This window comes from Dendrobates tinctorius, unplaced genomic scaffold (genome assembly GCF_039654945.1).
Source record: "Dendrobates tinctorius isolate UK_male_01 unplaced genomic scaffold, ASM3965494v1 ptg000038l, whole genome shotgun sequence".
NCBI lineage: Eukaryota > Metazoa > Chordata > Amphibia > Anura > Dendrobatidae > Dendrobates > Dendrobates tinctorius.
The window spans coordinates 20,711,961-20,725,310 of record NW_027361706.1 but is presented as its reverse complement, the minus strand read 5'-3'; positions in this window follow the sequence as shown (position 1 = coordinate 20,725,310).

Below are 13,350 nucleotides of genomic sequence, written 5' to 3'. Positions count from 1 at the left end.
GTCAAAATCTGCCGTTTTTATAAAAAAACGGATCCGCCATTTTTTGGCGGATCCGTTTTTTTCCCCCATAGACTTGCATTACCGGTGGATTTTGACTGATGGTTGTCCGTCACATCCGTTTTTTGACAGTTCCGTTTGAATTTTAGCGTCCGCCGGCCGGAGTAGACGGACAATGTAACGCTTTTTTTCTTTCTCTCTCTATCAGTTCCTTTAAATTTCAAGTACGGATCCGGTGGCATCCGTTCATTGCAAAACGGAAACGGATCCGTTTTTTCACACTTTGGCAGATTGCAACTGACGGCAAACAACTGAAGTGTGAAACAGGCCTTAATGAGAAAAAGAATAAAACGCCATAATTATGTATTTTTTGCTCCATTAAAAAAACCCCACAAGTTTGGAATTGACGTGTTCAGAAAGGTCTGGCTAATCAAAATCTAAAATAATCTGATCGGTAAACGGCATAACGAGAAAAAAACGAAAAGCCATAAATACATTTTTTTGGTCGACGCAACATTGCAATAAAATGAAACGAGAGGTGATCAAAACATGGCATCCGCGCCAAACTGGTATCAATAAGAACGTCCCGCGAAAAGAAAAAAAAATCCCAACGGTGATGTGGATGGAAAAATAAAAAAGTTATGGGAAGGAAAAAAAACAAAACGTTAAATCGCACGAGGGTTAAAACACTACTAGGTGCATGCATGGAAAAAAAATCTGTGGTTGTGTGATCTACAAAAATGATCACCAGTAAATAAAACAGGAGGCGGATGAGATTGGCGCAGAATATTGTACAAACTGGAATTAAGGGGAAAATTCTGGAGTATAAATGTCACATATATATAAATGTGTAATCAGATGTCAGATCCAGTCTGCGGCTCAGTATTACTGCAAAAAATGACATGACAGGATTCCTATCTATCTATATACAATAAGTGTCCTTCTGTCTCCTGGTATTCAGCATTCTTATATAGAGCAGGCTAAATCCAAGTCAGCTAAAGGGCCCGGTCCCTCTGCCAGCTAGGAAATAGCCGACTCTGTGTGAGAAAGCTAAATCCCAGTGCACAGAAGGACCAGGTCCTTTAGCTGACTCGGATTTAGCTTTCTCTATACTGAGTCGGCTATTTCCTAGAGGAGGGACCAGGTCCTTTAGCTGACTCGGATTTAGCTTTCTCTATACTGAGTCGGCTATTTCCTAGAGGAGGGACCAGGTCCTTTAGCTGACTCGGATTTAGCTTTCTCTATACTGAGTCGGCTATTTCCTAGAGGAGGGACCAGGTCCTTTAGCTGACTCGGATTTAGCTTTCTCTATACTGAGTCGGCTATTTCCTAGAGGAGGGACCAGGTCCTTTAGCTGACTCGGATTTAGCTTTCTCTATACTGAGTCGGCTATTTCCTAGAGGAGGGACCAGGTCCTTTAGCTGACTCGGATTTAGCTTTCTCTATACTGAGTCGGCTATTTCCTAGAGGAGGGACCAGGTCCTTTAGGTGACTTGGATTTAGCCTCAACCATGGAGACACTCAGGAAGCACCACGTGCTGCCACCCAGACCACGCCTACACGAGTCATGTGACCTTACCGTAATGTCTCTGCAGGAGACGCAGCCTCTGCCGTATTGTCTGGATTATACGCGCCTTCTGGGTGCCTTCCTCCCTTGTCCTGTATAATCTGTGCATTAGGAAAGCAGAGGCCCATGAAGGAGAGGAGAGACAGGCAGCAGAGCTAGCAGTAGAGAGCAATGCATAGAGCCTGACTAATGGCACACTGCAAAAATCTTTACCGGTTACTTGGAAACCATCAGCAAGTTGGCGGCTGACAGAATTGCTGCACTGAACCCTGAATAATCTCCTGTTTTCATTTTTTTGCGCTTTAACCCCTTCACGACCGGAGGTATTTTCGATTTTGCGTTTTCGTTTTTCGCTCCCCTCCTTCCCAGAGCCATAACTTTCTTATTTTTCCGTCACTATGGCCGTGTGAGGGCTTGTTTTTTGCGGGACGAGTTGTACTTTTGAACGACACCATTGGTTTTACCATGTTGTGTACTGGAAAGTTGGAAAAAAAATCCAAGAGCGGTGAAATTGCAAAAAAAAAGTGCAATCCCACACTTGTTTTTTGTTTGGCTCTTTTGCTGGGTTCACTAAAGGCTAAAACTGACACCGGCCATTATGATTCTCCAGGTGATTACGAGTTCACAGACACCAAACATGTCTCGCTTCTCTCTTATCTAAGTGGTGGAAAAAAAAATACAAAGTTTAAAAAAAAAAATAGCGCCATTTTCCGAGACCCGTAGCATCTCCATTCCTCGCGATCTCGGATCAGGTGAGGGCTTATTTTTTGCGCGCCGAGCTGACGATTTTATTGATACCATCTTGTTACAGATACGATCTTTTGATCGCCCATTATTGCATTTTAAAATTGTGGTGACCAAAAAAACCTAATTCTGGTGTTTTGACTTTTTTTCCCGCTACGCCGTTTAGCGATCAGGTTAATCCTTTTTATATTGATAGATTGGGAGATTCTGAACGCGGCGATAACTAATATGTGTAGGTTTGATTTTTTTTTTTATTGTTTTATTTTGAATGGGGCGAGAGGGGGGTGATTTAAACTTTTATATTTTTTAAAAAAAATTAATATTTTTAAAACTTTTTTTTTACTTTTGTCATGCTTCAATAGCCTCCATAGGAGACTAGAAGCTGCCATAACTCGATCGGCTCTATATATGATCAGATCGCCTCTATATAGCAGGATTACTCACTTGCTATGAGCACCGGGCAATCTGGCACTGACAACCATAGAGGTCTGCTTGAGATCTCCAGTTGTCATGCCAACCCATGGTGACCATGCGAACACGTGATGGGGGTCACTGATGGGCGGATTTCCGGCGCAATTGCATGTTAAATGCTGCTGTCAGAGTTTGACAGCAGCATTTAATGGGTTAATAGCCACGGGTGGATCGCAATTCCACACGCAGCTGTCCCGGGCACATGTCAGCTGTTCAAAACAGCTGACATGTGCCGGGAAAGATGTGGGCTCACCACCGGAGCACATATTAAAAGGAGGGATTGTGACGTGAGCATACTATTATGCCCAATGTCGGAAAGGGTTTTTTTTTTCCTCCCCTTCTTCCAAGAGCTGTAACTAATGACATTGGGGGTGGGGGTGGCATGGGGGGTGGGGTTAGAACAGTTAATAATTTAAGAAAGAATAGAGGTACAGAGAGATACATAAAGTGCATGTATACTAATGCCAGAAGTCTCGCCAACAAGATGGAGGAATTGGAGTTAATGTTGTTGGAACATAATTATGACATGGTGGGGATATCTGAGACATGGCTGGATGAGAGCCGTGACTGGGCTGTTATTTTACAGGGCTATAGTCTGTTCAGAAATGACCGTACAAATAAGCGAGGGGGAGGCATGTGTTTATATGTAAAATCATCCTTAAAACCCATCCTTCGTGATAATATATATGAATCTAATGAAAATGTAGAGTCCCTGTGGGTAGAGATAAGGGGAGGGGGGAAGAATAATAAATTACTGATAGGGGTTTGTTATAAGTCTCCAAAAATAATGGAAGCAGCAGAGAATATCCTCATAAAGCAAATAGATGAAGCAGCGACTCAAGGAGAAGTCATTATGATGGGGGACTTCAACTACCCTGAAATACATTGGGGAAGCCTGCAGTTCCAGCAAGGGTAATAGGTTTTTGACTACTATGAGAGACAATTACCTTTCACAACTGGTTCAGGACCCAACAAGAGGGGGGGCACTGCTAGACCTAATATTAACCAACAGGCCAGACCGCATATCAAGTGTAAGGGTTGGGGGTCACTTGGGTAATAGTGATCACAAATTAATAAGTTTTCATGTATCCTTTAATAAGATGTGTAGTAGAGGGGTTACAAGGACACTAAACTTCAGGAAGGCAAATTTCCAACGGATGAGAGATGATCTTGGTGCAATTAACTGGGACGATATCCTGAGACATAAAAATACACAAAGAAAATGGGAGACGTTTATTAGCATCCTGAATAGGACCTGTGCACAATATATACCGTATGGGAATAAACATGCGAGAAATAGGAGGAAACCACTATGGCTAAATAGAGCTGTAAGGGGCGCAATAAGGGACAAAAATAAAGCATTTAGAGAATTAAAGCAAGTAGGTAGTGATGAGGCATTAAATAAATACAGAAGATTAAATAAATTCTGTAAAAAGCAAATCAAGACAGCAAAGATTGAGACAGAGAGACTCATTGCCAGAGAAAGTAAAAATAATCCCAAAATATTCTTTAACTACATAAATAGTAAGAAGCTAAAAAATGATAGTGTTGGTCCCCTTAAAAATAGTCTGGGTGAAATGGTGGATGAGGATGAGGAAAAAGCCAATATGCTAAATGACTTTTTTTCAACAGTATTTACACAAGAAAATCCCATGACGGATAACATGATCAGGGATAAAAATTCTCCATTAAATGTCACCTGCTTAACCCAGCAGGAAGTACGGCGGCGTCTACAAATCACTAAAATTGACAAATCCCCGGGCCCGGATGGGATACACCCCCGAGTACTGCAGGAATTAAGCACAGTCATAGATAGACCACTATTTTTAATCTTTAAAGATTCCATAATAACAGGGTCTGTACCACAGGACTGGCGTATAGCAAATGTGGTGCCAATATTCAAAAAGGGGACAAAAACTGAACTTGGAAATTATAGGCCAGTAAGTTTAACCTCAACTGTGGGTAAAATCCTGGAGGGTTTTCTAAGAGATACTATACTGGAGTATCTGGAGAAGAATAACCTTATGACCCAATATCAACATGGGTTTACAAGAGACCGTTCCTGTCAGACTAATCTGATAAGCTTTTATGAAGAGGCAAGTTCCGGACTGGACCAAGGGAATGCAGTGGACGTGGTGTACATGGACTTTTCAAAAGCTTTTGATACGGTGCCACACAAAAGGTTGATACATAAAATGAGAACAATGGGGATAGGGGAAAATATGTGTAGGTGGGTTAAGAGCTGGCTCAGGGATAGGAAACAAAGGGTGGTTATTAATGGAGCACACTCGGACTGGGTCACGGTTAGCAGTGGGGTACCACAGGGGTCAGTTTTGGACCCGCTTCTTTTTAACATATTTATTAATGACCTTGTAGGGGGCATAGAGAGTAGAATTTCAATATTTGCAGATGACACTAAACTCTGCAGGGTAATTAATACAGAGGAGGACAATTTTATATTACAGGAGGATTTATGTAAACTAGAAGCTTGGGCTGATAAATGGCAAATGAGCTTTAATGGGGATAAATGTAAGGTCATGCACTTGGGTAGAACGAACAAGTTGTATAATTATGTGCTTAATTGTAAAACACTGGGCAAAACAGTCACTGAAAAAGACCTGGGTGTATGGGTGGACGACAAACTCACATTTAGTGGCCAGAGTCAAGCAGCTGCTGCAAAGGCAAATAAAATAATGGGATGCATTAAAAGAGGCATAGATGCTCATGAGGAGAACATAATTTTACCTCTATATAAGTCACTAGTGCGACCACACTTAGAATACTGTGTACAGTTCTGGTCTCCGGTGTATAAGAAAGACATAGCTGAACTGGAGCGGGTGCAGAGAAGAGCGACCAAGGTTATTAGGGAACTAGGGGGTCTGCAATACCAAGACAGGTTATTACACTTGGTGTTATTTAGTTTGGAGAATCGAAGGCTTAGGGGTGATCTTATTACAATGTATAAATATATGTGGGGACAATACAAAGACCTTTCTAATGATCTTTTTACTCTTAGACCTGTGACGGGGACAAGGGGGCATCCTCTACGTCTGGAGGAAAGAAGGTTTAAGCATACTCACAGACGCGGATTCTTTACTGTAAGAGCAGTGAGACTATGGAACTCTCTGCCATATGATGTTGTAATGAGTGATTCACTACTAAAATTTAAGAAGGGACTGGATGCCTTTCTTGAAAAGTATAATATTAAAGGGTATATACTCTAGTCTCCTTAATATTGCGTTGATCCAGGGAGCTAGTCTGATTGCGTATGTGGAGTCGGGAAGGAATTTTTTTCCCCAATGTGAAGCTTACTGTTGCCACATGGGTTTTTTTTGCCTTCCTCTGGATTACACAGCTGACATCAACACCAAAACCATTCCCCTGATTGCTATTGCACCAGGACAACTGGAAAGAGCTGAGACTAAGTGCCAGAAGTGACGCATCTAATGGATGTCATTTCTGGGGCGTCTGAGGGCTAGTCGAATTAGCCTGGGAAGGAACCAATATCCATGAACCTTCACAGCCTATTAATAACAGCCAGTGGATGTCTGCTTAGCCTTTGCTGGTTATTAAAAATAGCAGAGATCGCATGTCATTTTTATAGGGTCCCATTTTCTTAATAATCAGTAAAGGTTAAGCAGAAAGCTGTGGGCCAATTTTAATAGGCTGGGTTTCATCTGACCTTGAAAGCTGGCCACTTGAAGGGCTGAGGGAAACTTGAGTTACTACATAGTGTAAATCACTATATAAGACCAGAGAACATGACAAAGACAGATGCCAAAACTGGGGTACCTGTACAGTGTGATCATACCTGCATAATTGGGGATGCCCATGCAGTGTATTGAATCTCCCAGGGGTTCTCGGTCTTGGTGTTGCTTCTCTGATATTCCAGATGGATGATGTTTAAAAGCCTCTTGGTGATGATGTAAGTATACTGTATGTAGTTAATCTTTATATATATACTTAATCATTAGATGTATTTAATCTCTACATGTACTTGACTCGCCCCCAGAGGCCGTGGAGTACTCGGAGTCGGGCCCATTGATTTCAATGGGAGATGTCACAGTGGCAGTGACCCGATCCGTGGCCTCAGGCGGTCAATGTAAAAGGGGTAAAGTGATGGGGATAAAGTTGTTGAGATGATTCGTGACGCCACCTGTGGTTTCTGGTCAGTTTGACCAGCGCTGCAGGGTTGCTTCTCTGGGACAGATGGTGTGGTGCAGCAATGATGTTGTAGCCCTCCACAGGTAGGGCTGTAGTCCCAGGGCAGAGTAGATGAGGTTGGCAAATGAGGAGATAGTGAGAAGTAGTTGGTGTAGTATTAGGCACAGAGATGTAGCAGTGGGTTGGCGCAGGAAGAAGGCAATGAGACAGAAGAATGCAGTTCCAGTTCTTTTACTCACGTTCTTGGCACAGACAGGTGCCCGCTTCAATGCCGCGGTCTCCAGATCAGGGGCTCAGCCAACTCCCAGGCAGACGGAATTAACCTTTCCAGCTCTCCCTTTCGTGTGCCTGTTCTGAACGTCTCCTTTCTAGCGCTTAAACTGAAGTACTTGTAGTTGTGTTAAACCTAAGTTCCTCCTCTCAGATGTTCCTTGGAACTCTACTCGCATGACAAGTGACTGTAGCCTGCTTCGGGGACTCCATCCGTCATGTCCCAGATCACACATAGGTTGCCATCGTGTCTTCAAGTCTGTTGTGGGAATAGAGTGGTCACAGCTCCTATTCCTCCGGTGTCTGCTGCTGGAACATTAGTTTCACAAACAGCCTCGGGGACCGGACCCTGGCCATGCGCTTCAAACTTCAGGAAGGGTTCTGCTCTGACCCTAGTCCTTAGTTCTCTTCTCCTTACGTTCCGTACTAAACTGTCTTCATTCTGAAGAATCAGGCTTTCTATGGCTCTTTCCTGTGCCAGCAGCTCCAGGACACTGAAGTCTGCTGCAGCACTTCCTTCACTCCATCCCTCTCTGGGGATCTTCTCTCACAGACTCACCTTTTCCTAATATTCTCCGCTCTCTTGTGCAGTCTAAGCCCCACCCACCTCCCAGCACTCTTCGTGTTCCAAGCAGGGAGCCACCAAAGGTGCTTTGCTACAATACTATGTTGTGTGGGATGCAGGTGTTGGAGGCTGGTCAGGTGTTACCATCTTACCTGGAGAGTGGGATACTACACCTCAGGAGGAGGTGCAGTACCTCTGTGGCGACTGAACCCTCAGGGGCGCCACATACTTAACCTTTGCATATTAAAATATACAAAAGTGTACGCACTCATACTATTCAGTCATACTATTCCTTTAATTTTGTACTTTGAAATAAAAAAGTGTTATATTGCAAGTATTAGCCATCTTTAAAGCCATATCTGAACCTTATTGTTAAAAAATTGTCAAATAAACTAGCAAAATTATCCATTACATAATTCTGCAAAGAGGGAACCATCATACCATTAAAAAATACGAAAAGTTGATTGTCCTTCAATGTAGTGCATCCTGCTCTCAACATATTGTTGTGATCCCATTAAAATTTGAAAACCAAGAAAGGGTTTGACAGCTTGAGGTTTCATGGTACACACTTTTTTTAAAATTTTTTCTACAAACAGTCTCCTGTCTCCAATCACGTCATTCAGACTGCATTGCTGGTTGTTCTCAAAAGCTTAATTGAAAACATACACGATTTTGTGTCACATTAGTAAACTTTATAGTCTTGCAAGGATTTTAAATAATCGGTGTAACGAATGGAAGCGGAGGCAGAGATGGTGAAGTTCACTTTCGTTTTTTATTTTCTAAGTGGAACCTCGGGACCACGGTCCGGGGGCTCCGAAGGGGGCGTAACTAGTGAGCCCCGGGTACCCGTAGTAAAGTCCTTCAGACAGGACCAGAATGGAATACCCGGAGGACACAGGTGCTACCTCCAGTTAGACCCTGGACACGTGGCAGCTGTCCCAGCGGGACCAAAAGGGGTAACAGATACAATAGCAGAGTCCGTAGAGAAGTAGACACAGGTGAGGCAGGTCCTGGATCTGGGTACTTGGTAGCAAGCAGGCTCTAGTAACCTCGCCACAGTCCACAGACATGGATGGCTGATGGCGGAACGGGATGGCACTTGCACAGGTGATTGCAGGGATTGCCAAGGGTTGCAGGATACAGATAATCTGTGGAGACAGATAGCATGAGAAGATGCACAGAGACTGCTAACGCAGCACAGACAGGTCAGGAACAGAACCGGATGTAGCCATGATAGATACTCATTGCTCCGGCGCTCTCCCTATGGAGGAGAGACCAGAAATAGTAGTCAGTGCGCTGCAAATGGATAATTACCAAATTTGAAAAATGCACGCTGTCCCTTTAAGAAGCCAGGGGAGCTCACACGCATGCTCTGATAGCTTTGCCTGAAGACCTGCTGACAGGACACCAGGAGATGGGGGGGAGAGAGAGCAGCGATTTTGCTGCGAAAAATAAGCATCCCATGCATTCCTATGGGATTCCGCAATGCTGTGCTAATGCTGCGGTTTTTACCGCGGCGGAATCGCTTCGTGGTAAAAAAAAACGCAGCATGCTCATTAATTTAGCGGAATCGCAGCAATCCCGCACCCATAGGAATGCATTGTTCTGCTTACTTTCTGCATGTGGCTGTACCCACCATGCGAAAAGTAAGCAGAACATTTGCGGATGGCACCCACGGTCCGGAGGAGAGGAGACTGTCCTCCAGGCTGTGGGTACCATATCCCTGTAAAAAATAGAATTTAAAATAAAAAATATTGTTATTCTCACCTTCCGGCGCCCCCCGCGCAGCCTTCCCGCCTCTCTCCACGTTCCCGGTCCCAGTAATCCTTTGCGAGAATGACCGCGATGACGTCCGTTCTCGCGGTCATCGCAATCCCGCGAGAATGGACGTCATCGCTCGCAAAGGATTACTGGGACCGGGAGCGTGGAGAGAGGCGGGAAGGCTGCGCGGGACGCCGGAAGGTGAGAATAACAATATTTTTTATTTTTTTTATTGTTTTTTACATCCTATCTTTTACTATTGATGTCGCATAGGCAGCCTCAATAGTAAAAAGTTGGTCACACTCGTCAAACACTATGTTTGACGAGTGTGACCAACCTGTCAATCAGTTCTCCAAGCGATGCTACAAATATCTTGGAAAACGCCAGCATTCTGCAAGCTAATTACTCTTGCAAATCGCTAGTTTTTCCGCAGGAAAATTGCGGGAATTTAAAATGCGATTTTTCCCGCGGAATGGAATTCGGAATTCTCGCTGTAATTTCCGCGAGAGTTCCTCTACGTGTGAACGTAGCCTTAAAAGGACCCACGGGGGATCGTGGCAAAAATGCTCGGGTCTCCTATAAACTTAAATTGGGCTTGTTGTTCTGGCCAAGTACCCGAGTATTACAATTTGCTCGACCTGAACAACGAGCACCCGAACATTTTCGTGCTCGCTCATCACTAGTGTCCACGCTGTGCAGTGATGAGGCAGTGACCCAAGCAAGTTCAAACCAAAACATGTTTAATGTCCAGAAAATCACACAGTGCTCAGTACGCTGTATCCTCCGGATCGCAGCCGGGAAAACACAAAACAGTCTGTGACCGGTTGCCATGAGCAACCGCACTATCGTGTATGCAGGTGTGCCAGACCCTTTGGCTCCACTTGGCCCTGTGTTGCCTCACACAGGGAGTGCTCTGCAGACCAACTGCTCTGTCTGCTTGCAGGACCAAAACTGACACACCCAAACTCTTCCTGCAGGGTTTTTGTCCTTCACGCCAATCTGTGGCCATAGGCCACTTTTAAGATCTGGGCTGGAGGAAACGGACTGGACCCCACTACCTTCCTGCAGTCCATTTAAAAAAAAAAAAAAGCCCATAGGGCAGCATGGTAGCTCAGTGGTTAGCACTGTAGGCTTGCAGCGCTGGGGTCCTGGGGTCAAATCCCACCAAGGGCAACACCTGCAAGGAGTTTGTATATTCTCCCCATGTTTGCATGGGTTTCCTCTGGGTACTCTGGTTTCTTCCCACATTCCAAAGACATACTGATAGGGATTCTTGATTGTGAGCCCCTTCGGGGACAGCAATGATAATGTTTGCAAACTGTGAATCACTGTGGAATATGTTAGCACTATATAAAGATGATTATTATACTGGGTTTTCCTGAACAAGCTCCTTAGTCAAAATAACTTGACCAGGTTCAAACTTACTTTTATTCTGCCATGTGACTCACAGGCATACTGCTGTGACCACAAGGCACTCCAGCGGATCTAATATGCTTCTGAGCACATCCTGGTGGACACATAGTGACCCTCACATATGTACCCGGTCACTGCCTCACACTATCTATACATATATCTACCTATCTATCTATAGATATTCACTAATATTTGTTTTTTCGTGTGTAAACATTATATGTGAACATAGTATGTGATGATATTATGGTCTTCAATGGAGTACGTAAAAGAAGAGGTTGGACAAAGAAGTGACATCACAATTCTTTTTTGTGTTAAATAGCAAAAACGCATGAAAATCCGCATCAAAAACACACGGATTTTTACCTGCGTTTTCTGCCAAGAGAGGCAGAATCTGCGCAGAAAATTCCACAGGCAAATCCTCAATGTGTGCACATACCCTTAGGGTGTGTGCACACGCTGCGGATTCTGCTGCGGTTCCGCAGCGGTTTTTGCTGCGGTGGACAGTACCATTATTCCCTATGGGAATACAAAACCGCAGTGCAGACGGTGTGGATTTTTCCGCGTGGTTTTTCTGTGGTTTTGAAACCGCAGAAAGAATTGACATGTGAATTCTTTCTGCGGATTCCGCTGCGGTTTGCCATCTCCTGCAGATTTTACAAAATCCGCGCGGCCAAATCCGCACCCCAATCTGCAGCGTGTGCACACACCCTTAAACTGCAATGCTCCTCTGGGAAATATGCAAATTAACTCTTCAGAGAGGAAGAGGACTGAACTCTAGTGCCACTTATAGGAAGTAGCAATCCTAAAAGTCAACATAGTCGATATTGACTGTAAGGCTGTGTGCCCACGTTGCGTTTTTTTAAGCGTTTCCGCAGCATTTGTGCCGGATCAGACGCCGCAGAAACGCTTAAAAGAAGCATCCAATGAAATTTAATCCATTTTTGGCTTCTTGTGCCAATGCTTGCGTTTTTAAACGCTTACGGCTAAAAACACAGCATGCTCATTAATTTCCACATAGCTGGGCGTTTTTAGCTATTTCCAATGTTCCCAGAAAACACGTGGAAAAAAACGCGTCAAAAACGTGCGTTTTTTGTGCAAAAAACACTCAAGAAACGCGCGTTTTTTGGGAAGGAGATCAGTTTCCTGAGCATTTAAAAATGCTAACGTGGGCACATTGCCTTAGGGTTGCTACATCCTATAAGTGGCACTAGAGTTCAGTCCTCTTCCTCTCTGAAGAGACTATTTGCAAGCTTTAATGTAAATTAATATAAAAATATACAGTGCTAACAATAAATATATAACGGAGGTAAAAAAATACGACACACAAACATGCAAAACAGTTATAAAATAAAAAGGGAGAAATAACAGAAATAACTAAATGTTTCCATATACAGTTATCGTAGGGAGAAGTGAATTATGGGGCACGGGCTGCCCTCACATGTGAACACTTCTCTTTGTATCACCCAACTTTCTATAGTCCTGATCATAGGCTCATATTTCCAGGATGAACCGAACTTGCCATTTTAACGGATGGAGTTTGTAAGTGGACGAATGACTAAGGATGTGGCATTTGAAATCTCCCATTTCACCCAGTACAGACAATAGGAAATATTCTGCTTAGTACAGACCATTTGCTAACCCCTTGAAGCTCAAAATCCAAGAGCTAAGGTGCCAGGTTTAACATCTCCAGCAAAAGCCCCTTTGTGCTTACAATACTGGTATATTCAGTTTCACCCTTTTGTCACCTAAATGTAACTCTACTGCTGGTATGATTTTCCCTTATTGATTATATATTTCCTTCACAGCCGTGGACTTGAGCATGGCGCTCGTGCACCCGCGATAATCGATCGAATAACGAGCGTGCCCGAACACCCCGATAGTCGATCGAGTATCATGATGTGTCGAGCATGCGCGCTCATCACTAAGGCTGGAGTCACACTACAGCGAGATACGGCCGAGTCTTCCAGGTTAAACCCAAGCTCTGGCACCGGCACTCCGGAGCGGAGCGTGCGGCTGCATAGAAATAAATGGAGCCGCACGCTCTGCTCCCGTGTGCTGACAGCAGTGCCGGGTATTACCATGCGAGACTCGGCCGTATTCCTCGCATGTGTGATCCCGGCCTGAGAGGGGCAATACCCCGAAATAGATGTCTGTGGATGGATACCATGTTTTGGCATAGGTGGTTTCCTTCACTGGAGACTGCCCTTCCCGTGGTTGTTCCTTACCGGGGAAAGACCTGGCTTGTCATTGCTTGCATTGAGAAACATGTGATGGTGTCTCCGCGGCTTGTGTTTTGCATGTTTTTACATATTTCCCATAAGGGATGGGGGCAGTGCTCTAGAATCATTGCGTTGAGAAACATGTGATGGCGTCTCCGCAGTGTTGGATGTTGATCTCC